Here is a 23,384-nt window from a genome sequence, read left to right as displayed (position 1 = left end):
AAATGGCCTCAAGTTGCACCAAGGAAGATTTAGGTTGGGTATTAGAAGAAACTTCTTCCCTGAAAAAGTTCTCCATATCTGGCACAGGCTCCCCAGGGAGGTGGTTGAATCCCTACCCATGGAGGTATTTAAAACACACAGAGATATGGTGCTGAGGGACATATTTAGTACCAGACTTAGTGGAGTCAGATAATGGTTGAATTTGATGATCTTAAAGGCTTTTCCCAACAAAAGCAGTTCTATGATTCTCTAATGCTGATGTGCCAGGTACTTTTCCAGAAGACTGGGATTGAGCAGATGTCAATTGATATTGTTAACCAAGCTAAAATAGTACTACAATGTTTGCAGTCATCTTAGTTATAACAACCAAAACCCAACAAAACTCATAGTATTTTATCTTTTGTAGTATCTTTAAGAGAACCTAAAAGTAACTTGATACAAGCTTCTTTTTGGTTTTGTTTTGGTGGTTTTTGCTTTAAGAGTAAAAGTGAAGGTATGAGATAGTATTTACAATTCTCCTACAGTGAAAGCATAAATTTATTTAAATAGCCTTCCTTGTCTTTTATCCTCCTAATTCCTTCCTTGAGTCCTAGTTATATGCTAGCAGTGACGTTTCTTTTGTGACATCATTGTCACTCTGCACCTCCCTCTTCATCCATCATAAAAAAAACAACATAGACCTCTTATATGTTTTGGTATTTAGCTGGAGTGTGGTCCTCCAGAATTTGAGTGAAGTTTGGCATGTAGGATCTCTGTAGAATCTTAACAAAGTATTTCCTGCTATAAAAATAGCTTCAGGTGGGAGTTGAGTGAACCATGAATGTTTGAAGTCTTCTGTTCCTTTTAACCTTGTTTGTTCTTTTGTCTGTCTCCAGCAGATGGCTGCATGGCTGGCATCCTCTAACAATGTTCAGTGCCCATTAGCACCATGTAATTTTGAGTGTTGTTTCCACCTTTTCTGTTCTTTTTTGCTTTCTTCATTTATCAACCTATACATTCATATAGTGAGCAAGTCATTGACAGTGATGTAGGTTTTAACACTTCATTATTTTCTCCAGAAATCCTGCTAGCAGCTAAAAAGCAAAGCCTCTGATATACAAGGCAATTAATGAAATGTTAACCTGAGTAATTGCATTTCTGAGAAACTTTCAAAAGCATTAATTATTTGGGTTTGTGCCCTTGTGGTCAAGAAGGCAAATGGGGTGCACTAAGAACAGTGTGGCTGGGTCATCAACAGAGGTTCTCCTCCCTCTCTATTCTGTCTTGATTAGACCACATCTGGAGTACTGTGTCCAGTTTAGGGTTCTGCAGTACAAGGGGGACAGAGATACACTGGAAAGAGTCCAGCAAAGGCTATGAGGATGTTGAAGAGACTGAAACAACTGTCTGATGAGGAAAGGCTAAGAGACCTGGGACTGTTTAGCCTCAAAATGGGAAGGCTGAGGGGGAATCTCACCAATTCTTACAATTACTTTAAGAGTGGGTGTCAAGAAGAGGGGGCAATCTCTTTTTACTGGTGCCCTGTGATAAGACAAGGGACAGTGGACACAAACCTAGGAAGTTTCACCTCAGCATGAGTAAAAACTTTGCTGTGTTTTGCTAGGGTTACAGAGCCCTAGAATAGGCTGTGGAGTGTCCTCTAAGGACATTGCTGTAGGTCCTGCCCTAGGAGAGCCTGCTTTGGCAAGGGAATTGGACTTGCTTATCCCTAGAGGTTCCTTCCAACCCCTACCATGCTGTGATCAGCTGCTAAGATCAGTGCATACAATTAAAAATTCCATCTAGCTGCCTTTTTGTAATGTCTTGAATACATTCTGATTACAATATATGCAGGATGTCATAATGGTAAATGAGTTTATTTTAAATGGTGCAAAACAAAGCTGTTTTTGGAATGAAATTATGAGTTTATTGACACTCCTTCAAATTCATATATTGTTGAATTTGTTTCTATTCTGCTTTCTTCTCTGGCCCCGTATTGGCAGCTCCCAACACAGCATAATGAATATGTCTGAGAACTTCCAGTGGACAAAATGTATCACTGAGAAAGGGGCTTCAAGCAAAAATCTTAAGAAAGTCCCCTGTAATGCCTGGTTTTATTTAATTGATACCTGTTTGAAATATTTTAATGGATACTGATAAAATCAGAATTGAGTTACACCTTGTCAAAAAGGTTTTTACCTCCTCCAAAGGCTTAAATCTGTTCTTAGAGCTGGAATTATCAAAATCTTGCCCACTCATGCCCTGACTCTACTATTGATAAATTGGAGCATGTCCAGAGAAGTGTAGTAAAGGCATTGAAGAGTCTGGAGAACAAATATTATGAGGAATGGCTGAGAGAACTGGAATTGTTTAGTGCAGAGAAGATGATGCTGAAGGGAGACCTCATTGCTGTCCTCTTGCAAAGAGGGCGGAGTGACGTGAGGGTTGGTCTCTTCTCCCTGGTGTCAGGTGATGGAATTAGAGGAAATAGCCTGAAATTGCATCAGTGGAGGTTTAGGTTGGATATTATGAAAACTTTTATTATGGAAACATTGGTCTGACATTGAAACAGGCTGTCCAGGGAAGTGGTGGAATCACATCCCCAGAGATGTTCAAGGAACGCATGGAGATGGCAATTCAGGACATGTTATGATGGCCATAGTGTTGTCAGGTCAATGGTTGAACTAGATCTTAGAAGTCTTTTCAAGCCAAAAGGACTCTATGATTCTAAAACTCAGTGATGAAACTCCTGCTAACTTAAATAGGGTAACAGAAGAGCAATGCTCAGCAGATTTTCCTCTTTCAGCTGATAGCACACAATTGTGTGACAATCAAAAAGAGAAAAACAATGAAATACAACTTATTGATCCCACAAGCTTTCTCCTCACCTCTCTGAACCCAAACAAGGAGTTGGATTTTTATGATTTTTTTTTTCCCATGTAAGAGTTCCCAATAACATTTCAGTGTTACTTTATCATTTCAGGATATTGTGATCTGAGAGGTTATAAAACACCTTGCCTCTCTTCTCTCAAATTATTGGCAGAAGACTTTTGCCTGCAAATCACTGTCTTTGAAGCTTCATATTTAATTCCTGCTTTCTCATTAAGCTGTGAAAGCAAGAAAGGTCTGGCTGCAAATCTTTAATTAATTAATCATAGCAAATTCTCCAACTGTGTGAAACATGATTCATGTCTGCCTCTTGACTACTATCCATAGCTTTTTAGATTTGAGTTTTATAAATCACCTGTGCCACCATTGTAGTGGAAATGGATGTGCAATGGAATGTAATTACCAAGACATGATGTCCAAATGAAAATAGAGCATAGGGAAAGAGTTATAGTCACAAACACTGCATTATTTAATACAGTGACTTTCAAAGAAAAGATTTTTCCTTAAAATAGAAGAACTGCATTTTCTTCTTAATGCAGATCATTCTCAGAGTCTTTTCTTTGTAGAGAGGGAATGAATGTTTCCTTGTTGCACAGGAGTTTCTACAAAACCACATACTGTAATAAAAGTTAATATACTAAAAAAGAAAAGACAAAAAATAGAAGAATTTATGAAGAACGAAATAAATGTGTTTTACTTTATGTTTAGTGTCCAAATCACATATTAACTTTGAAAGAAGGCATGGGTAATATCACTTAAGTGATAGGACAAGAGGAAACAGCCTCAAGTTGTTCCAAAGGAGGCTCAGGTTGGATGCTAGGACAAATTTCTTCCCAGAAAGGGTTATCAGGCATTGGAACAGGCAGTCCAGGGAGGTGGTGGAGTCACCATCCCTAGAAGTTTTTAAAAGCCACATTGATGTGGTGCCAAGGGACATGGTTTAGTGGTAATGGCTTAGCAGTTGTGATGGGATTGCAAGCTCTAGGTGAGTGGTTGGACTTGATGATCTTAAAGGTCTCTTCCAACCTCAGCAGTTCTATAATTCTAAAAGTTATTGACAGAGAGCTCATGAAAACAGCACAGTCAACAAAACAGATACCAGTTATTCTCACTCACTCCCAGACACAGCTGTCCATCACTGGGGATTGCTAAAGCTATGAGAGCATTAGACAGAGACTGGCAGCTGTCTGCTGAATAACTAAAAGCAGAAAAACAACATCAGTTTTGGTAGCTTCCAGATAATTTTTTTGGTCCCTTTTTTCTATTTTTATTTATTTCTTCTTTTTTATTTTTTCTTTTATTTTTCGTTTCTATTTTCTTTGTCCTTTTGTTCCTTCCCCCCCCCATTTTTTCTCTTTTCTTCTCCTTCCTTTTCTTCTCCTTCCTTTTCTTCTCCTTCCTTTTCTTCTCCTTCCTTTTCTTCTCCTTCCTTTTCTTCTCCTTCCTTTTCTTCTCCTTCCTTTTCTTCTCCTTCCTTTTCTTCTCCTTCCTTTTCTTCTCCTTCCTTTTCTTCTCCTTCCTTTTCTTCTCCTTCCTTTTCTTCTCCTTCCTTTTCTTCTCCTTCCTTTTCTTCTCCTTCCTTTTCTTCTCCTTCCTTTTCTTCTCCTTCCTTTTCTTCTCCTTCCTTTTCTTCTCCTTCCTTTTCTTCTCCTTCCTCTTTAACTGATTGGAATTGCTGCTGTCACAGGGCTTAATTGAGCATGAAACTCACTAGTGGGCTTGACCCAAACTTGCTGATGAATGAATTTTCATTCAAGAAATCTGTTTTTGACAGTGAATATGTTTGAGTACCAATTTATTAATCTGTCACCTGAAAAATGTGCAGTGATTCAGATCAGAATATCGTGCTTATGCTTCTTTATGCTTTGTTAGGATCTATATGAGAAACTCTCAGTTTTAAGATCTTCCTGTGTATCTATGTGTATTGGTATTTTATAATGCATATTTAACATTATGTTAATAATTTGGGTAATATTAAACTAAAACTTCGAAGAAGATTTCTTTAACATTTTAAAATCAAACTGGCTTGGCTGCATGAAATAACAATGTGTTCTTAGTTTAAGGAAATACCTTAGTCTGCATGAATGTGTGCTGTCATCATCTGCCAAGCTTTGCTCAGTGCAGGGGCTGCTTTGTACCTCTCTCTCTTTTTTAATTCTCCACTCAGTAGTTTCAAAGAACTTAGTTTCAGAAAGTGAGATGGGGGTTATCTTACTGCATGGGATCAGACTCACAGGAAGGGAATAGGAAGCAACACCTCACAAACCTGAAAATTTTACCATTGCTGAGACCTTGATTTTCTTTGTCTGAAGGGGAGGAGATGTGTGTTTTTGTGTGCATCAGAGCAGCTGCTACTACAGGTGTACTGAATCTTCCAGATGGAGGAGGAGGATTCCCCCCATCTGTGCACCTCCTCAGTGCCAACCCTAGTTATCTAAGAGTGAAAGCAAGGTTCTTGAATTTAGCTATAGTGTGATGGGCCTCATTCCTCTTCAGTAGCTGGAATCAGTCCCATGTGGGATGACTTTATTGCTTGAAAGCTGAGATGTGGGTAGTATTGTTCCTTCACCTGTAGAGAGCCAGGTGTACAGATGAGTGTGCACATTGTGTGCAAGTCCATCTATGGTAAAATTAGAGAATCACAGAGTTGTAGAGACCTCTGGAGATCAAGTCCACAACCCTGCCAAAGCGGGATCACCTAGGGCAGGCCACACAAGAACTGGTACATGTGGATTTGACAAGTCTCCAGAGGAGGAGACTCCACAACCTCTCTGGGCAGCCTGTTCCAAAGCTCCAGCACCCCCACAACAATGAAGCTTCTCCTCATGTTGAGGTGGAATTTCCTGTGTTCCAGTTTGTGTCCATTGCCTCTTGTCCTATCACAGCCCCCATCTTCCTGATACCCATCTTGAAGGTGTTTGTAAACCTTGGTCAGATCCCCTCTCAGTCTCCTCTTCTCCAGCCTAAACAACCCCAGGTCTCTCAGCCTTTTCTCATGAGATATGTGTTCCAGCCCCTTAATCATCTTTGTAGCCTGCATTGGACTCTCCCAGTGGTTTCCTGTCCTTTTGAACCTGGGAGCCCAGTACTGCAGATGTGGTCTCATTAGGGCAGAAGGCTTAACAATGCATTGGTACTTTATACCAGCATTTAATTAAAAGGCACCATAAAGAAAGACCACTGTCAAGTATGCTTGAAATTGCACCATCCTACCATGAAAATTATGTTCTTCTATCTTGTCACTGTTACAGAAGATGCATCTGAGATCCTTGTGCTGTTGTATTCAACAGCAAATGTTAGACTTGGATATTGCCAAGAAAATGTGCCATTTCATGGCATGTGTTGTCTTTGTGGACAGGCATAGTAGGAACTGTGCCTGTCTTAATCTGTCATTCCTATGGAGAGAGCAGTGAGGGGATAGAAAACCCACGTGTGGGTGTGTTCTGGAATGAACCTTATGTCTTTAAGGACCATGGAGTACAGACCTCCAAGAGGTCCAGAGAGAGGCCAGGAATAGACAGGAAATTGCAATCCTGAGGTGTTTCACTTCCACAGTTCTTTTGTCTTGCCTTATTTAGGCTGATAGCAAAGCTAGTTTTTCCTCTTCCTTACCTCTCCCCTTGGAGAGATCTGCTCTTCTATCTGGTAATGATGGGGGAGAGTGCTAGTTTGAAGCAGGCTAGAATGTTTTGGTGAGAAGAACTAGATTACAGGCTGTGAAAGGAAAACACTGGTGATGTCTACTTCCCTCATAGGCTTGCTGAGACGTATAAGAACAAGAAACAAAAACATAGATAAGCACTTCTGCTGCTGGTGAGCTTGGAGCTGCATCTCTCTTCTAACCTCACCCTCTGTTTCTTTGACTTATCCACTTTGCTTCCTAACCCCCTAGCCAAATCTCCATTCTTCCTTGGGACGGGGGTAAGGTTGAGAGAGGTAGGGGGAAGGTGAAGGGGTGGTTGAGAGCCCCTCCTGGGGACTCAGGTTTCTGGAAGGGGAGCTGTGTTTCTGTATTACCTTTTATCTTGTATATTTCTGTCTATAACTGTATATACTGTAAATATCTGCTTGTATATTGTGCTGAGATGTAACTATAAGCTTCATTCACATTTCCAGAGCTGGTTGAGTCTAGTCTGGGTGATTTCCAAATTATGGGGGGGCAGGGAACATCCAAACCATTATAGGGAGTGTCATCAGCCAGTTTGGCCTGAATAAAGGTGGAGGCAGTTCAGACCTGGCCAGCCAATCTCGGCTGACAACGGGAAGGAGGTGATGGGAGAAGAAAGAGCACTGGGATTATGGTGAATCTCAATTGGGATAAGAAAAGGAGTACTGGTGTTTTGGTTTTGGTCTATTTGGAAGAAGGTTTGGAGAATGTTTGGGCTTGATGGAGTTTTGCGTGTGTTTCAAATGATTCTGGACTGCTATGCACTGTAGGTTGTAGTTATTAGTAGGACCTCCTGATTAAGCTTTGAATGTATTCTATATTTCTGTCGAATCCTGGAGAGGGGTGGGTTGTCTTTAATTGTTTTGAAAGTAATTTTAGAGCTCTGTCTTCCCCCACTGCACCTTTAAACACAGACAATAGGTCCTTTGGTCATGAATTTCTAATTATAGTTAGGTAGTTTAAAGATTATGTGATGGCAATTGGAGACAATAAAGTTCTTCTCTGTTTTTTTTTTCTTTCTGTTTTGGTTTGAGGTTCAACTAGATTGTCCAACCTCAGTGAAAGACCAGCAACAGTTTTGTAGAGATCAATGAAAAGATTTTGATGAGGTTACTGTAGGAAAAACCTGAAGGCCAGTTGGACAAACACTCTGTTGTGTGAGAAACAGCCTTAGAGAGCTGTTAACCAGTTCTGGCAGATGGCCTCTCAGTTCCTTGGTGCTCTCAGTGAGAAGCTCTGAATTATTGCAGGTGACACCAAGATAGGAGCAGGTGTTGATCTATTGGAGAGTATGAGAGCCCTGCAGAGGGACCTTGACATGCTGGATGGGTGAGCAGAGGCCCATAGGATGAGATTTAACAAGGCCAAGTGCAGGGTTCTGCACTTCGGCCACAACAGCCCCAAGCAGTGCTACAGGCTGGGGATAGAGTGGCTGGAGAGCAGCCAAGCAGAAAGGGACCTGGAGCTGCTGATTGATAGTAGCTGAAGATAAGCCAGCAGTGTGCCCAGGTGGGCAGGAGAGCCAATGGCATCCTGGCCTGCATCAGGAACAGTGTGGCCAGTAGGACAAGGGAGGTTATTCTGCCCCTGTACTCAGCACTGGTCAGGCCACACCTTGAGTGCTGTGTCCAGTTCTAGACCCCTCAATTCAAGAGAGATGTTGAGGTGCTGGAACATGTCCAGAGAAGGGTGATGAAGCTGGTGAGAGGCCTGGAACACAAACCCTATGAGGTAAGGCTGAGGAGGCTGGGAGTGTTTAGCCTGGAGAAGAGGAGGCTCAGGGTAGACCTCATTGCTATCTAAAACTACCTGAAGGAAGGTTTTAGCCAGGTGGGGGGGTCAGTGCCTTCTCCCAGGCAACCAGCAACAGAACAAGGGGATACAATCTCAAGCTGTGCCAGGGGAAGTAAAGGCTGGATGTTAGGAGGAAGTTCTTCCCAGAGAGAGTGATTGGCATTGGAATGGGCTGCCCAGGGAGGTGGTGGAATCACCATCCCAGGAGGTGTTCAAGAAAAGCCTGGCTGAGGCACTTAGTGCTGTGGTCTGGTTGATTTGCTAGGGCTGGGTGCTAGGTCGGACTGAATGATCTTGGATGTCTCTTCCAACCTGCTTGATTCTATGATTCTGTGTCCCTGGTAGATGCAAACTTATTAGATTAGTGAAATAGTTCTTCTGTTTCCTCCTCCACACTCTCCCTGCTTCCATAGCAATCTTTCATATCAAGAGTGGGTGTTAGAGGCAGGGATTGACCTCCTTCTCAGGAGGGGGGAGGTAATTTCTATGCCAAGACCTACTGCTTTCATTATCCCCAGTAACTGAACAGAAGATCTTGTAAGGGAGTTTTGGTGTGTGTTTTAATTTTATTTCCAGTTTCTTTATCACATAAGAACTGCACAAGAGATCTTCTTTACTTGTATTTAGCAGACTGAAATTAAAGGATTAGATTATAGAATCCTCAAATTGTTTTGGTTGAAAAAGACTTCTAATACCATCAAGTCCAACCATCAACCTAACACCATTAAGCCACATCCCAAGTGCCATGTCCACACATTTCTTGACCACCTCCAGGGACGGTGACTCTACTGCCTCCTTGGGCAGCCTGTTCCAATGTCTGACCACTCCTGCAGGAAAGACATTTTTCCTAATATCCAATCCTTTTCCTAATACCTAATCAAACATTATACTGGAATAAATAGGCAGAAACTGTCTTAACTAAGCAGAAGGAAATAAACCCCAAAATGTTAGTTCATGTATTTCCTTTGACTGAGACCTCTAAACCACATCTAAATAAATAATTTAAAAAATATTCAATTAACTGTGATTAATTATGCTTCTGTACATTAGTCCTGCTTGTCTTTCTCTGCAGCCTAGTCCAGGAAATGATTCCAAATTAATTCCTGGTCAGCCATGCGGTTCTTGGCATAGTCAACATCCTATTTTTTAGACAGACAAGTGGTGATGGATCTTCCATCTGCAGAGTCATTTTTCAGCAGTACCCACAAGAACGTAGCAATTGAGAGCTGCAAGTATTGCAAAGAAAACTTTTGTCTCACAATAACATCTTACAGACCTGATGCTCCTTTAGTTAGATGGTGAAGGAACATTTTCAGTCCTAGAAGTAGTTACTAAGTTTTCCACCTGGGATAGGGAAAGGAGGGAGGCAGAAGTGTATCAAATCATAGAATAGTAACATTGGAAGTGATCTCTGGAGATTGTTGAGTCCAACTGGTAATTATGTATCTTGCTAATTTAAAGACAACCAAAAAGCTAATGTGGTAGAAACACCACATGTGATAGAAACACTGTCTTCTATAGTTGCAGAATAAGACTAAGATGAATCATGGCATTATAGAATTGTTGTAACTGGAAAAGACCTTTAAGATGGAGCCCATCCATCAGCCTAACACTACCTTGGCCATTAAACCATGTCCTGAAGTGCTGTGTCCACACATTTCTTGAACACTTCAAGGGATGGTAACACCACTGCCTCTCTGGGCAGCCTGTTCCAATGTCTGACCACTCTTGTAAAACAAGAAAATTTTCCTAGTATCTAACCTAAACAGACCCTGGTGCAACTTCAGGCCATTCATGAAGATGAGAGACAACAGACTGCTCTCAAAGCTGTGTAAACTATTACTTGAACACCTGCCTAGAATGCAGCTGCTTTCCTATATGGAGGAAGAATGTTGTCTGTATCACTGAATCACAGAAGGTTTGTGGATGGAAGGAATCTCTGGAGTCATTGTGTCCTACTCCTCTTGTCACAGAATCACAGAATATTAGGGATTGGAAGCAACCTCAAAAGACCATCCAGTCCAACCACCTTGCCAGAGCAGGACCACGTAGAGTAGGTCACACAGGAATGCATCCAGGCAGATACTGAATGCCTCCAGAGAAGGAGAGTCTGCAACCTCCTTGAGCAGCCTGTTTCAGTGCTCTATTACCCTCATAGAGAAAATAAAAATCACATGTTTATGTGGAGCTTCCTGTGCTCCACCTTGCACTCATTGCCCCTTGTCTTGACATTGAGCATCACTGAGAAGAGCCTGTCTCTGATTTCTGACACTTGACCTTCACATATTTACAAACATTAAGGAAGTCACCTTTAGTCTCTAAACTGAAGAGCTCCAACTCCCTCAGCCTCTCCTCATTAGGAAGATGTTCCACTCCCTTAATCATCTTTGTCATTCTTCAGTTCCCTGACTTTCTTGAGCTGAGTGGCCCATAGTTGGACACAACATTCCAAATGCAAATTCACCAGAGTAGAGGGGAGGAGAGAACCTCTCTCAACCTACTAGACACTTGTAACACAGTGGAGAATGTCACTGATCTTCTGGGCCACAATGACACATTGTTGACTCCTGTTGTCCACCAGGACTCCCAAGTCGTTTTCCCCAAAGCTTCTCTCCACACAGTACCACCTACAGTTGGTTGCCCAGGGCTATGCCCAGATGGCTTTTGTAGACTTCCAGAGGGGTAAACTCCACAAGTTCTCTGGGCAACCTCTGCGAGCTCTCACAGTGAAAAACTATTTCCTGATATTCAGAAGGAGCCCTCATCAGTTTAAAGAATCAGCCAGGTTGGAAGAGACCTCCAAGATCATCCAGTCCAACCTAGCACCCAGCCTGTACCCAGCACCTTTAATTCTGTCACTGGGAACTGTTGAAATACCATGGCTCTGTCCTCTTTGCATCTTCCCTTCAGGTACTTGTATACACTGATGAAACACTCCAGCCCCCCACTCCAAAGTGGGAACATTTGGGCTACATATATGGAAGAAACACTTTACTATGAGAGTGCTGAAATACAGGAAGAGATTGTCCAGAGATACAGAATATGCTCCACCCCTGAAAATAGGTTGCTCTGAGCAACTTGATCTAGTTGAAGTTTATTATGTCCAGTTCTGATGTCTCCATCATAAGAAGAATACAGAATTGTTGGAGCAAGTCCAGAGGAGGACCACAAATATCCAAGTGTTGGAGCACCTCTGCTATGAGGATAGGCTGAGGGAGCTGAGGTTGTTCAGCCTGGAGAGATGACTTCAGAGGGACTTTATAGCTGCCTTTACAGTACATGAGGGGAACCTAGAGGAAGGCTGAAGTGGGACTTTTCATAAGGGTGTCTAGTGATGGGACAAGGGACAACGGTTTTAAAGTGAGGGAGAGTAGGTTTAGACTGGATCTTTGGAAAAATTTCTTCCTTATAAGTGTGGTGAGACTCTGGAACAGGTTGCCTAGGGAGATTGTGGATGAAGCCAAGCCTAGGTGAGAGGCATCCTTGCCCGTGGCAGGGAGTTTGAAGTAGGTGATCTTTAAGACCACTTCCAACCATTCACTGCATCTATGAAAGATATCCCTGCTCACTACAGGACTGCAAGTGGACACAGTGTGTGTGTATGGGTTTGTTGGGGGTGGGATAAGGGATTGGACTTGGCGACCTTTAAATGTCCTTTTCAATCCAAAGCACTCTATGATTCTCTCAAGGTCCCTCTTGATGGCAGCACAGGCCTTTGATTTATCAGACATTCCTCCCACTCCTGTGTCATCTAGAAATTTGCTGAGGGTACATTGTGGCCCCAAACCTAAATCATTAATGAAGGTGTTAAACAGGATCCCAGTGAGGTTCTTCAGCGCAGCAGAGAAGTTTTGAGTTAATGAATAAAAATAAAAGCAAATAAAAGTGAGTTTTTAATAAGCTTGGCCTGAATGTTTTGAGGGATTACATTGCCTCCAACATCCTTCATCTGCCCATTAATCTGCTAACATCATTTAAGCTTCTGTGCATTCATCTATTTACTTTTGAGGTTCTGCTATGTAAAATAATTATCTTGCTTTGTAACAGGATGTTCTGCTAGTGCATAGTTAACATTTTGTAAATGACTCCACTTGCATTCTTTATCAATTATGCCTCTTTGAATTAAAGGTAATGCCTCAGGCCCACAGCTAAATTATTTACTTGTAGCTTGCTGATGTGTTCTTTCTTCAGCTTAAAATTCCAGCCTACTTGAAACTTTGTCAAGTGCTTCTCCTTTTCTTGGTGCTTCAAAATGTGATCACATAGGCTTGTAATTTTAGTAGACATCATAAAATGGTTTGAGTTGGAAGGGACCTTAAAAATCATAGAATGGTTTAGGTTGGAAGGGACCTCAAAGACCATCCAGTTCTCCTGCCATAAACAGGGATGCTTCCCGCTAGAACAGGTCACTCAAGTCCTCATCTCACTTAGCTTTGAACACCTCCAGGGAGGGAGCAGCCACAACCTCCCTGGGTAACCTGTTCCAGTGTCTCATCACCCTCACTGTAAAGAACCCTTTCCTAACATCTAGTTTGAATCTCCTTTCTTCCAGTTTAAACCTATTACTCCTCATCCTGTCATTATAAAACCTTGTAAATAGTCCCTCCTCAACCTTTCTGTAGGCCCCATTCAGATAGTGGAAGGCCACTACAAGGTCTCTTTGAAGCCTTCTCTTCTCCAGGCTGAAGAGCCCCAACTCTTGTAGCCTGTCCTCTTAGCAGAGGTGCTCCAGCCCTCTGAGCATCTTCATGGACCTCCTCTGAACTCGCTTTCCACTGGAGAGGCTTTACCATTTCCATGAATCCCTGGAATTGTCCAGTGCTCTGCCACCCTTAAATTTAAGAAGTTCCTCCTCATGTTCAGAAGGAACTTCTTATGTTTATGTTTGTGACTGTTACCCTTTGTCCTGTCACAAATCACCTTGGTCAATGTATAAGTTTGTAGACCTATGTGATTATTAATTTTGAGTTGGAATTTTGAAATAGGTTGTCCAGGGAGGTGGTGAAGTTACCATCACTGGAGGTGCTCAAGAAATGTGTGGGCATGGCACTTTCAGACATGGCTAAATGGCTGTGGTAATCTTAGTTTTAAAGGTTGGACTCAATGGTCCTTAGAGTTCTTTTCCAACTGAAATGATTCTATGATTCTGTATGTAACAGCTTAATCAAAGTTCACAATTAATATGTATGTAAAGATCTTTTCATTACATTGACTAAGGTTTGTATTTTTATAGTTCAAATCCCCTGTATTTGTGATTTAGGGTTTAATAGGAACTCGTTCACTTCATAAATATTAATTACTGCATAGGCTTTACTCCATCTTAGAGCATCTGGAGGAAAAGTGCTGATCATTACATTACTTGTGAGGATGTATTTTTGCCTAAAAATACCCCTGGATAAATTCAGCCTGATTTAGAGGACATTAGTCTGAAAGGTGTAATGCATTAATTCCAGGCATAATATTTTAATAGCAGCAACTGCAATGTAGCACTGGGTTCAGCCCTGCAGTCTGAAATCTGCTGCATTGCTACAGTGTCCTCCAGCAGATTTTGAGTGTCCACCTGGGAAAGTGATGCCATCAGTTTAATGTTATAATGTAGGAATGGAATATGCATATCCACTGCCATTAAACTGCAAAAGACTAGTTCTTAGGGCGGGTCCCCAGGTAAAAGTAAATCATAAACCTTCCCTGTCTTCATCAGCAGGATCCTCAGCTGGTGTCAGTCAGGATTGCTCCATTGATTTCAGCATGAGCCAGATGAGCAACTGACCTTTCTGTCTTTAAAACATAGCCTGAGGTTGAAATGATTGTCAGTTATGTGGATGCTCTCCCTTTGCTGCACAATGCAGTGTGTTTGATTTTCACAGGCACCTTGACTCAGTGAATAATTTGATTTACAGTTACCCAGTGTCTGGAGATCATATTTGTTCTTTTACCAGTTCTTCATATAACTTAACATATGACTATAGCTGTCACCACTGCACGTAGCTCATTCTGCTGGCTAGTGAAAAAACAAAAGAGAAAAGAGATGTGGTTATTTGGTCTGTATTTGAAAGGTGAATTCCATAGCAGATTTCCTCTGGAATAGTACATGACTCAAGATGCTGCAACATGTCCAGAGAAGGGCAACAAAGGTGGTAAAGGATCTGGAGAACAAGTCTTAGGAGGAGCAGTGGAGGGAAATGAGTTTTTTTAGCCTTCAGAAGATGAGGCTGAGAGGAAACCTCATTGCTCTCTACAGCTTCCTGACAGGAGGTTGCAGTGAGGTAGAGACTGGTCTCTTCCCCCTAGTATAGATAGAGATCTATAGGTGATAGAGTGAGAGGAAATAGCCTGAAGTTATGCCAGGCGAGAGTTAGGTTGGATGTTAGTGAAAAAATTATTTGCTGAAGGAATGGTCAGGTATTGGAACAGGCTGCCCAAGGAAGTGATGTCCCTGGAGGTGTTCAAAAAATGGGTGGCTAGGGCATTTTTGAGACACGGTGGTGTTAGGTCAATGACTGGACTCAGTCATCTTAGAAGCCTTTTCCAACCAAAACTATTTTATGATTCTATGACTTTTTATCAAGTATTATCAGGTGGTTGTTATGTCTCTTGAGTAGCAGGACAGTGCTTCACACTGTCTGTCCAACAACTCATGCGCATAGTGCCTGTCTCAACTTTTTTGTTCCCAGACAATGGTGTGGGTTGTCTGAGCTTGACCTTGAAATTCTGAGAGTAATTTTTATTTTCTGAATGTTCTGAGCATCCAGGGAAATTCTTCAAGTGGAAACTGCTAAGAATAAAACTCTTTATTCTTGTCATATATTTTAATGTGCCATATATTTCCATAGCTATTTAAATGATGAAGCTGAAAAAAAATGCCAGTTTTCCTCATAAATATGTTTTCTGTGTCACCACCACAGCCACTTACCTTCTGTTTTATTCCCAAGAATGATAGGGAGTAAGACTCAAATGATCCCAAATCCTTCAGTGCTGGCATGTTTAACAGAGAATCAGTAACAGTATACAGCATTAAGCAAAACACTGTTTAAAGAAGCACAGATGTGGGGTTTTTTTTCTGCCAATGTTTGGATAATTACACTGGAATAAGGCAAGAGGTTAAATAGGAATATTGGTTACAGTGAATTTTCTTTATTTATTTTTCCTAAATATTTAGCCATTGTTTCACTATTTGTGTTTTCTAATTTATGCCTGGAAAGAACTGTTCTGATTGTATCCAATAGCAAATTGTGATTATTGTTGCCAAAAGTAGATGCTGTTTCTTTATGTGAGTGAGAACAGATAGGAGGAGGCAGAGCTCTGAAACAGAGCCTGAGTTCGTGAGCATGAAATGTGAGAAATTCCACATGAATCATAGAATCAGCCAGGTTGGAAGAGACCTCCAAGATCATCCAGTCCAACCTAGCACACAGCCCTAGCCAGTCAACCAGACCATGGCACTAAGTGCCTCAGCCAGGCTTTGCTTGAACATCTCCAGAGACGATGACTCCACCACCTCCCTGGGCAGCCCATTCCAATGCCAATCACTCTCTCTGGCAACAACTTCCTCCTAACATCCAGCCTATACTTTCCCCGGGCACAACTTGAGACTGTGTCCCCTTGTTCTGTTGTTGGTTGTCTGGCAGAAGAGACCAACCCCCACCTGGCTACAACCTCCCTTCAGGTAGATGTAGACAGCAATGAGGTCACCCCTGAGCCTCCTCTTCTCCAGACTAAACATCCCCAGCTCCTTCAGCCTCTCCTCATAGGGTTTGTGTTCCAGGCCCCTCACCAGCCTTGTTGCCCTTCTCTGGACACCTTCCAGCACCTCAACATCTCTCTTGAAGTGAGGAGCCCAGAACTGGACACAGCACTCAAGGTGTGGCCTGACCAGTGTTGAGTACAGGGAAAGAATAACCTCTCTCATCCTACTGGCCACACTGTTCCTGATGCAGGCCAGGATGCCATTGGCTCTCTTGGCCACCTGGGCACACTGCTGGCTCATCTTCAGCCTACTATCCACCCATACCCCCGGTCCCTTTCTTCCTGGCTGCTCTCCAGTCCTTGAAAGAAGCAGTGTCTTAGCAAAATAACCTCTGGGCGTAAGTGAGACATCAAGCCTCAGTCTGAAAGGCTGAGAGATGTTAAAAATCAAATATGTTGGAATCTGAGGATTAAATCCTTAACTCCTCAAAAAAAAAAAAAAATCAGAAAAGAAAAAAAAAGAGGAAAAATACAAAAGAGGGAAAAAATGTGGCAATTTAGGGAAAAGTGGGGATGAATTTGAGGGTGAAATATTCTAATCCTGCCCCTGTTCATGCCAATAGAATTTTTTTTTTCTTGAATTTATCGAGACTACTCACACTTAAATATCTTATGATTTTGGTTAGGCACCAAACTAGGTTGCTCAGGGAGGTGGTGGAATCACCATCCCTGAAGGCATTGAAGAAATGTGTGGACATGGCACTTCTAGACATGGTTTAATGGGCATGGTGGTGTTAGGTTGATAACTGGACTTGATGATCTTGGAGGTCTTTTCTAACAAAAATATTCTGTAATTCTGTGATTGCCTTCTGTTGTTTTTGACATTGTTCTCAACAGCACATTTCCCCCTCTCTCTTATCTAATTGGAGTTTTCTATCCTGAGAGTTACCAGAACTTGGCCTTTTATCCCGATCTCATGCAAAGAAGTAAAGAAAGCTGGTAATAAGTAATTATGAGCAGGAATTCCCTGCATTTAGTGAGCCATGAAGAAAACAAGACTTATATCATTCCTCAGTAGATCAATTTGGATTTGCAATTTAAAACAATCGGTTGGTAGTATGGTCTGAAACTAAAACGTGATGGTGGTCCATGTCCCACCATGGTTTGGGACCTCTGCTATGGAAGCAGTCTTTTTAACAAACTTGTTTTACTTCTTGTGATTAATGAACCATAAGTAGCTGGGTTTGTGGAATGGTGTAGAGAAAGCAAGCAACTTAAGGGAAGTAAGAGCTAAGGAGGTATTCATGATACTTACTGTGTCATGAACCTCAAAAAAGTGTTGGACTCAAACTTTCTAATTTTTAGAAATCAAATATGGACATCATTCATCATATATATCCCATCTCAGATGGTAAAATCACAGGAGTCCAAAGATACCATGCATAAAAATGAATGTGATTGGTGAAAAGAATAAGCAAAGTGCCCTTGTGGCCAAAAATGCCAATAGTATCAAGAGAAGTGTGGTTCAAGAGAAGTGTGTCCAGCAGGTGTAGGCAGATGCTCCTCTCCCTCTCTCCTGCCCTGGTGAGACCACACCTAGAATACTGTATCCATTTTTAAGCTCCCCATTTCAAGAGAGACAGGCATCTACTGGAGAGAAACAAATGGAGAGCTATAAGGATGACTGCAGGACTTGAGCATCTCTCCTATGAACAGAAGGCTGAGAGAGGATCTTATTAATGTCTATAAATATATGAGAGGTGGGTGTCGAGATGAAGGTGCCAGACTCCTTTTGGTGGTGCACAGCAGTAAGACAGAGAACAACAGATATAAGCTGTAACACAGGAAGTTCCACCACAACATGAAGAGAAACTTGCTGTGAGGGTGATGGAGAATTGCAACAGGCTGCCCAGAGACGTTGTGGAGTCTCCTTCTCTTGAGACTTTTAAGACCCATGTGGATGCATTCCTGTGTGGCCTGCCCTAGGTAATCCTACTTTGGCAGGGGGGTTGGACTTGTTGATCTCCATTGATTCCTTCTAATCTCCACCATTCTGTGGTTCTATGATACTGTGATTCCTTCTCAATTCTTTGTTTGTTTTAGAAAAGATTTTTGGGTTGTTTTATTTTGTTTTGTTTTCATATGGGCTTGTGGTTGGTTTTTTTTTGTGTTTTGGTTGTTTTTTTGTTTTTTTTTTTGCTCGTGTTTTGGTTTGGTTTTGTTTGGTTCATGGTTTTCGTGGGTTTGCTTTTTTTACTTTTGTTTTTACTTGCAGTGTAGAATTTTTTGGAGGTCTGAGTGTGGTTTGGTTTTGGTTGTTTGGTTTTTTTTCCCATTCACCTTTTCTGCCATCTCTTTACATGACAGAGAAGGACATTGCTTGCTCTGATCTGTCAGGTTAAATGCATGGTAGTGACTGTACCAAGGTCCTGTTCCTAGCATAGGTTGAAGATTCTGGCCTTGGCTGTCACCTTGGCTTGTCCTGGTGCTGCCCAGATGTTTTCCTGCCTTCTGAGGATGAGGTGACTACTGATGTCATGTTGGTCCCCACAATTGATGTTTATTGCTGTGGTAATGTTGTGTTTATGGTTGGACTCTGTGATCTTAGAGGTCTTTCCCAAGTGAAACAGTTCTATGATTCTGTGATGTTGTGCAAATGCCATGATTTGATTTGAATGTTACATTTTGTTTGCCTTATCCCAGTATTTACAATACCCTTTTAAGAAGTATCCATGCACATTATTTTCAATCTTCCTGATAGCTGTAGAGATGCTTTGTTTTCCTTGCTTTCTTGTGGCAGTCACATCAAAAGATGTTTCTCATTATCTAACAGAAAAGTAACAGGTTTAATACATTTGTGGGATGATTTTTTTACCCCTGGGCTTTGTTTTCCCTTTCCTTTGTTTTTCTAATTGACTGTAGTATGTGGTTCTCTGATGAAGGTTAAGAAAATATGTCAAGTATGATAGTTTTTTGTCTTTGTGAACCTGTTTCCTCATCTGGTCTTACATGAAACGTATTCAAGGATTCACAATTCTCCAGAGTGGCTGCCATTCATTCTGGCATTTGTGTGGTTCCATTTGATGCCTCCATATGTCAGACCTTGCCCATTTTCAGGCAGACTTTGCCACAACCAGTATGATCCATGATCCATGGTTTAAATTGAGATGAAAGAACCCTTTGAAGGAGGAGAGGATGAAGGCAGTGTCACTCAAACCTCCCTGTGATGCTGTTGTGAACAGGTACAAACTGTAACACAAGAGGATTTACTTGAGCTTAAAGATAAACTCCTTTGCTGTGAAGATGCCAGAGCACTACAACAGGCTGCCCAGAATGGTTGTGGAGTTTGTTTCTCTGGAGACTTTCTAAACCCACTTGGACACATTCCTCTGTGGTCTGCCCTACGTGATCCTACTTTGGCAAGGGGGGTTGGACCAGATGGTCTCCAAAGGTCCCTTCCAACTTCTGCCATTCTTGGAACTTTCTGTCCTCAATATGTGATAGAGGAACTTCTTTGCCCCTTTTTGTCTGGTTTAGAAGTTTTTGCTGTGTTTGCATGCAGGTCAAACAACACAGCTGCAGTGAGTTTGTAGTTATCTTTGATTAAGATACATCAATTTTTCGATTGCAGTTCCTAGGATTTTTTTTTTTTTTTGAGATATGAGGAAAGGGTAACAGAGGTTGTGGAGTCTTCTTATCCAGGCACTTTTGAAACCCACCTGGATATATTCCTCTGTGACCTGCCTTAGGTGATCCTGCTTTGGCAGGGGACTTTGACTCGATCATCTCCAGAGGTCCCTTCCAAACCCTACAGTTCTCTGATTCTATGATTTAGCTTAATCCTTTCTGTCTACATGGAGTTGACCTTTCTTTCCATAGTGATCTTCAGGATGACAGTATGAGGATGAAACCAGGAAAGTCTTATCTATATGTTGTTTGGAAAGAAACCAACGTTCTGTAGTCTTAAATTTTGTGTATTGTGTGTTTTGCACACAATGCTAGAGTTTGTCCATAGAAAAAGGCTGGAATGTTTTGCTTTGTCTTGCTTTATTTTACTTTGCTTTGTCTTGCTTTATTTTACTTTGCTTTGTCTTGCTTTGTTTTACTTTGCTTTGGTTTGCTTGGCAGCAAATATTTTTAGCATCCTCTCTGATACCTAGTGTTAGCAAAACAAACATCACTTTGCTGTGTTTTCCTACAGGACTTTTTTCATCAGGGACTTTAGACCTTTGTTTTCATATTGTTATGTCCTACTCATACCTGAGTCCTCTGGCTTGCTGTGCTGGAATTTTATTTCCCATATTTTCCATGTGCATCTTGCCTTTTGTTTCATTGTAGGTCTTCTTGGGGAAAGGTGAAGGATAGAAGGGTTCTTGGGTATGGCTTGTTTGACATTTCAGCAGAAGGCTTTAAGTGATGTATCCGGTACCTTGAACTTGCTTTAAGATGTTTTTTGTTTTGGTTTGTTTGAGGTTTTTTTTTGTTTTGAGTACATTGATACATAATTCTCTGTAATGCTGAAGTGAGTGTGAGTAGTGGCAGTTCCTGGGACACTAGTAATGTGACAGATAGGAGGCAGCAGCTGCAGGTTTTATCCTTCCCCTTTGTTTTCACAGTATCACAGTATCATCAGAGTTGGAAGAGACCTCACAGATCATCAAGTCCAACCCTTTACCACAGAGCTCAAGGCTAGACCATGGCACCAAGTGCCACGTCCAACCTTGCCTTGAAGTGCCCCAGGGACAGTGACTCCACCACCTCCCCGGGCAGCCCATTCCAGTGCCCAATGACTCTCTCAGTGAAGAACTTTCTCCTCACCTCCAGCCTAAATCTCCCCTGGCGCAGCCTGAGGCTGTGTCCTCTCGTTCTGGTGCTGGCCACCTGAGAGAAGAGAGCAACCTCCTCCTGGCCACAACCACCCCTCAGGTAGTTGTAGACAGCAATAAGGTCACCCCTGAGCCTCCTCTTCTCCAGGCTAACCAATCCCAGCTCCCTCAGCCTCTCCTCATAGGGCTGTGCTCAAGGCCTCTCACCAGCCTCGTTGCCCTGCTCTGGACATGCTCAAGCATCTCAATGTCCCTCTTAAACTGGGGGGCCCAGAACTGAACACAGTACTCAAGGTGTGGTCTAACCAGTGCAGAGTACAGGGGCAGAATGACCTCCCTGCTCCTGCTGACCACACCATTCCTGATGCAGGCCAGGATGCCACTGGCTCTCTTGGCCACCTGGGCACACTGCTGGCTCACTCTCAAGTGGTTTAACCTATTTGCAGCTGGTAGCTTAATGTTTTGAGGGGATCCGTGAGTAAACCACATCAGCTTTTTGGATGTTGGTCCCTTTGGCAATCAAACCTTTCCACCTCAAGTATTTTTTCCAGCTACTAAGTCCAACAATAAGAATTTCTATCATCTTCCTTTCTCATTCATCTCAAAACCAACCACTACTGATGTTACTTTAAATGTTTGCTTATGGCTCATCCATCACCAAAGGGACTTCTTGGATGTAAAATATTGCAGATTTCTGTATCTCACAACTTCAAGTAGTCATCTGTACCCTGACTGGAGGTAAGGAGCCATTTTGAGGCAAATTGTCCAAACAGACCAACAGAGCCTTTTTCTGAGTCTAGATTCCAATTTTAGATTCTACTTTCACACTCAGGCTTTCCAGATACTTCTCAGTACAGTTCAAACAAGCCACCTTGTGTCACTGAGAGTATGTCAGAGCTGAGTGTTCAAACAACTGATGTTTGATTCATTTTTCACCAACCCCTTCTCTGTACTGCTAGCATCACACTTGCCCTTGGAGCTATCTCTTTACAATCAAGAAGTTGCAGTTTTTATTGGAACCAACAAATGGATGTGGAAACCTTCATTTTTTAAGAGCAGAGCTGAAGACATTGCTGTGTTTTTTTCTTTTTCCTCAAGTGATTTAGTCATTCAGAGAGGACTCTGTAGAAGTAACAATTGACATGCCTTTGGTGAGACCTTGTACAAAATGTATTCTGTTCTGAATCGAATACTGAAGGGTATAGTGATGTGACAGGATTCAAGGAAGGTGACTGAGGGGATGGGTTTTAACAGGAAATACTTGAAAGAAAAGAGAAAAACAAACAGAAGGAAAGCAAAACAAAACCCAAGCAAAACAAATCAGGTCATAGGAAGATGCAGCCAATCTTTTAGGGCCAGTGTCCAGTGATAGGAAAAGGGCCAATGGACACAATCTGGAGCACAGGAAGTTCCACTTCACCATGAGGAGAAACTTCTTTGCTGTGGGGGTGCTGGAGCACTGGAACAGGCTACCCAGAGAGGCTGTGAAGTCTTCTTTTCTGGAGACTTCCCAAACCTACCAGGCAATATTCCTGTGTGCCCTGCCCTAGGTGATCCTGCTTTGTCTGGGGGCTTAGATTTGATGATCCTCAGAGATCCCTTCCAACTCCTACCATTCTGTGATTCTATGAAAAGCATTAAAATAAATCATTATGATTTAAAAAAGTAATAACTACTTATTTATTCTCCCTTCCTAGAACTTGCTGAAATCCAGTCTGAATTCATAAAAAAAAAAAAAAAATGGGTTGCTCTTTTTAACAACTGAATTTAGCATCTGATGAAAACATTTCATCCTTTCTTACTGGGTCTTTTTCTACATATAAGATGTTTTCTGGATGACTTTTCATTCTCAACTTAACTCTTGAGTTTATTTTCTTTTTTCTGTCTGTGTGTATTTTTATTACTGTGAAACTCATCTTTCTTCCAGTCAGGGCTGAAGCCCTCTTGAGTCAGGCATTCTGCCAACACAAGAAAAGCAGAGGGACTTACCTGAAAGGGGTCACCACCTCACTACAGTGGGGAAAATAATGGAAAAGTACTTTGCATAATTTCAGATATCTTTTGTTGCTGAACTCTTCATTATGTTACTTTTCTCTACACCTTTAGCCATGATCTTGAAAATCATTTCATGTCTCTCTACTGCTAGATAAGAATGGCTCTTAGCCCACATACTAATTGTTTCTTAGAGTCTAGAAAGCTACATTAGGAGCACTGAGATAGTTCTGTGTCTTCCAGTGTGAAGCACTGTCCTTGGCTCAGCAATTATGGATGAGTTCTTGAAGCCTCTGCACTCTTAAATCTTAATAAATTAAGGATTGACTCAACACTAGAATAATTTTTCTCCTTCTGCAAGATATGTCTGGCACTTTCAAACCCAGATAAAGTGATTCTATGATCTTTGCTTAGAAGAGCTGCCATGGATCTTCTTGAAGGGATCTGTGCCATAGATGAATTTACTCAGGAATATGTGTAGATCAATTTGGAGACAGATTATTGATAATTTAACAGAGGGTTGTGGACTTAAGAAAGTGTCCTTGTAACTG

At 41.8% G+C, this 23,384-nt stretch overlaps 1 long non-coding RNA gene across 2 annotated transcripts in view; it reads left to right on the top strand.

Moving 5' to 3' along the window:
* Positions 1–23,384, top strand: part of LOC135175264 (uncharacterized) — a 265,383-nt gene that overhangs the window by 195,032 nt on the left and 46,967 nt on the right. The gene's annotated exons all lie outside the window — the stretch shown is intronic.

Source organism: Pogoniulus pusillus, chromosome 5, assembly GCF_015220805.1.
Source record: "Pogoniulus pusillus isolate bPogPus1 chromosome 5, bPogPus1.pri, whole genome shotgun sequence".
NCBI classification, from domain to species: domain Eukaryota; kingdom Metazoa; phylum Chordata; class Aves; order Piciformes; family Lybiidae; genus Pogoniulus; species Pogoniulus pusillus.
Note: the sequence above shows the minus strand (reverse complement) of the source record. Positions and strands in the feature narration are given on the sequence as shown.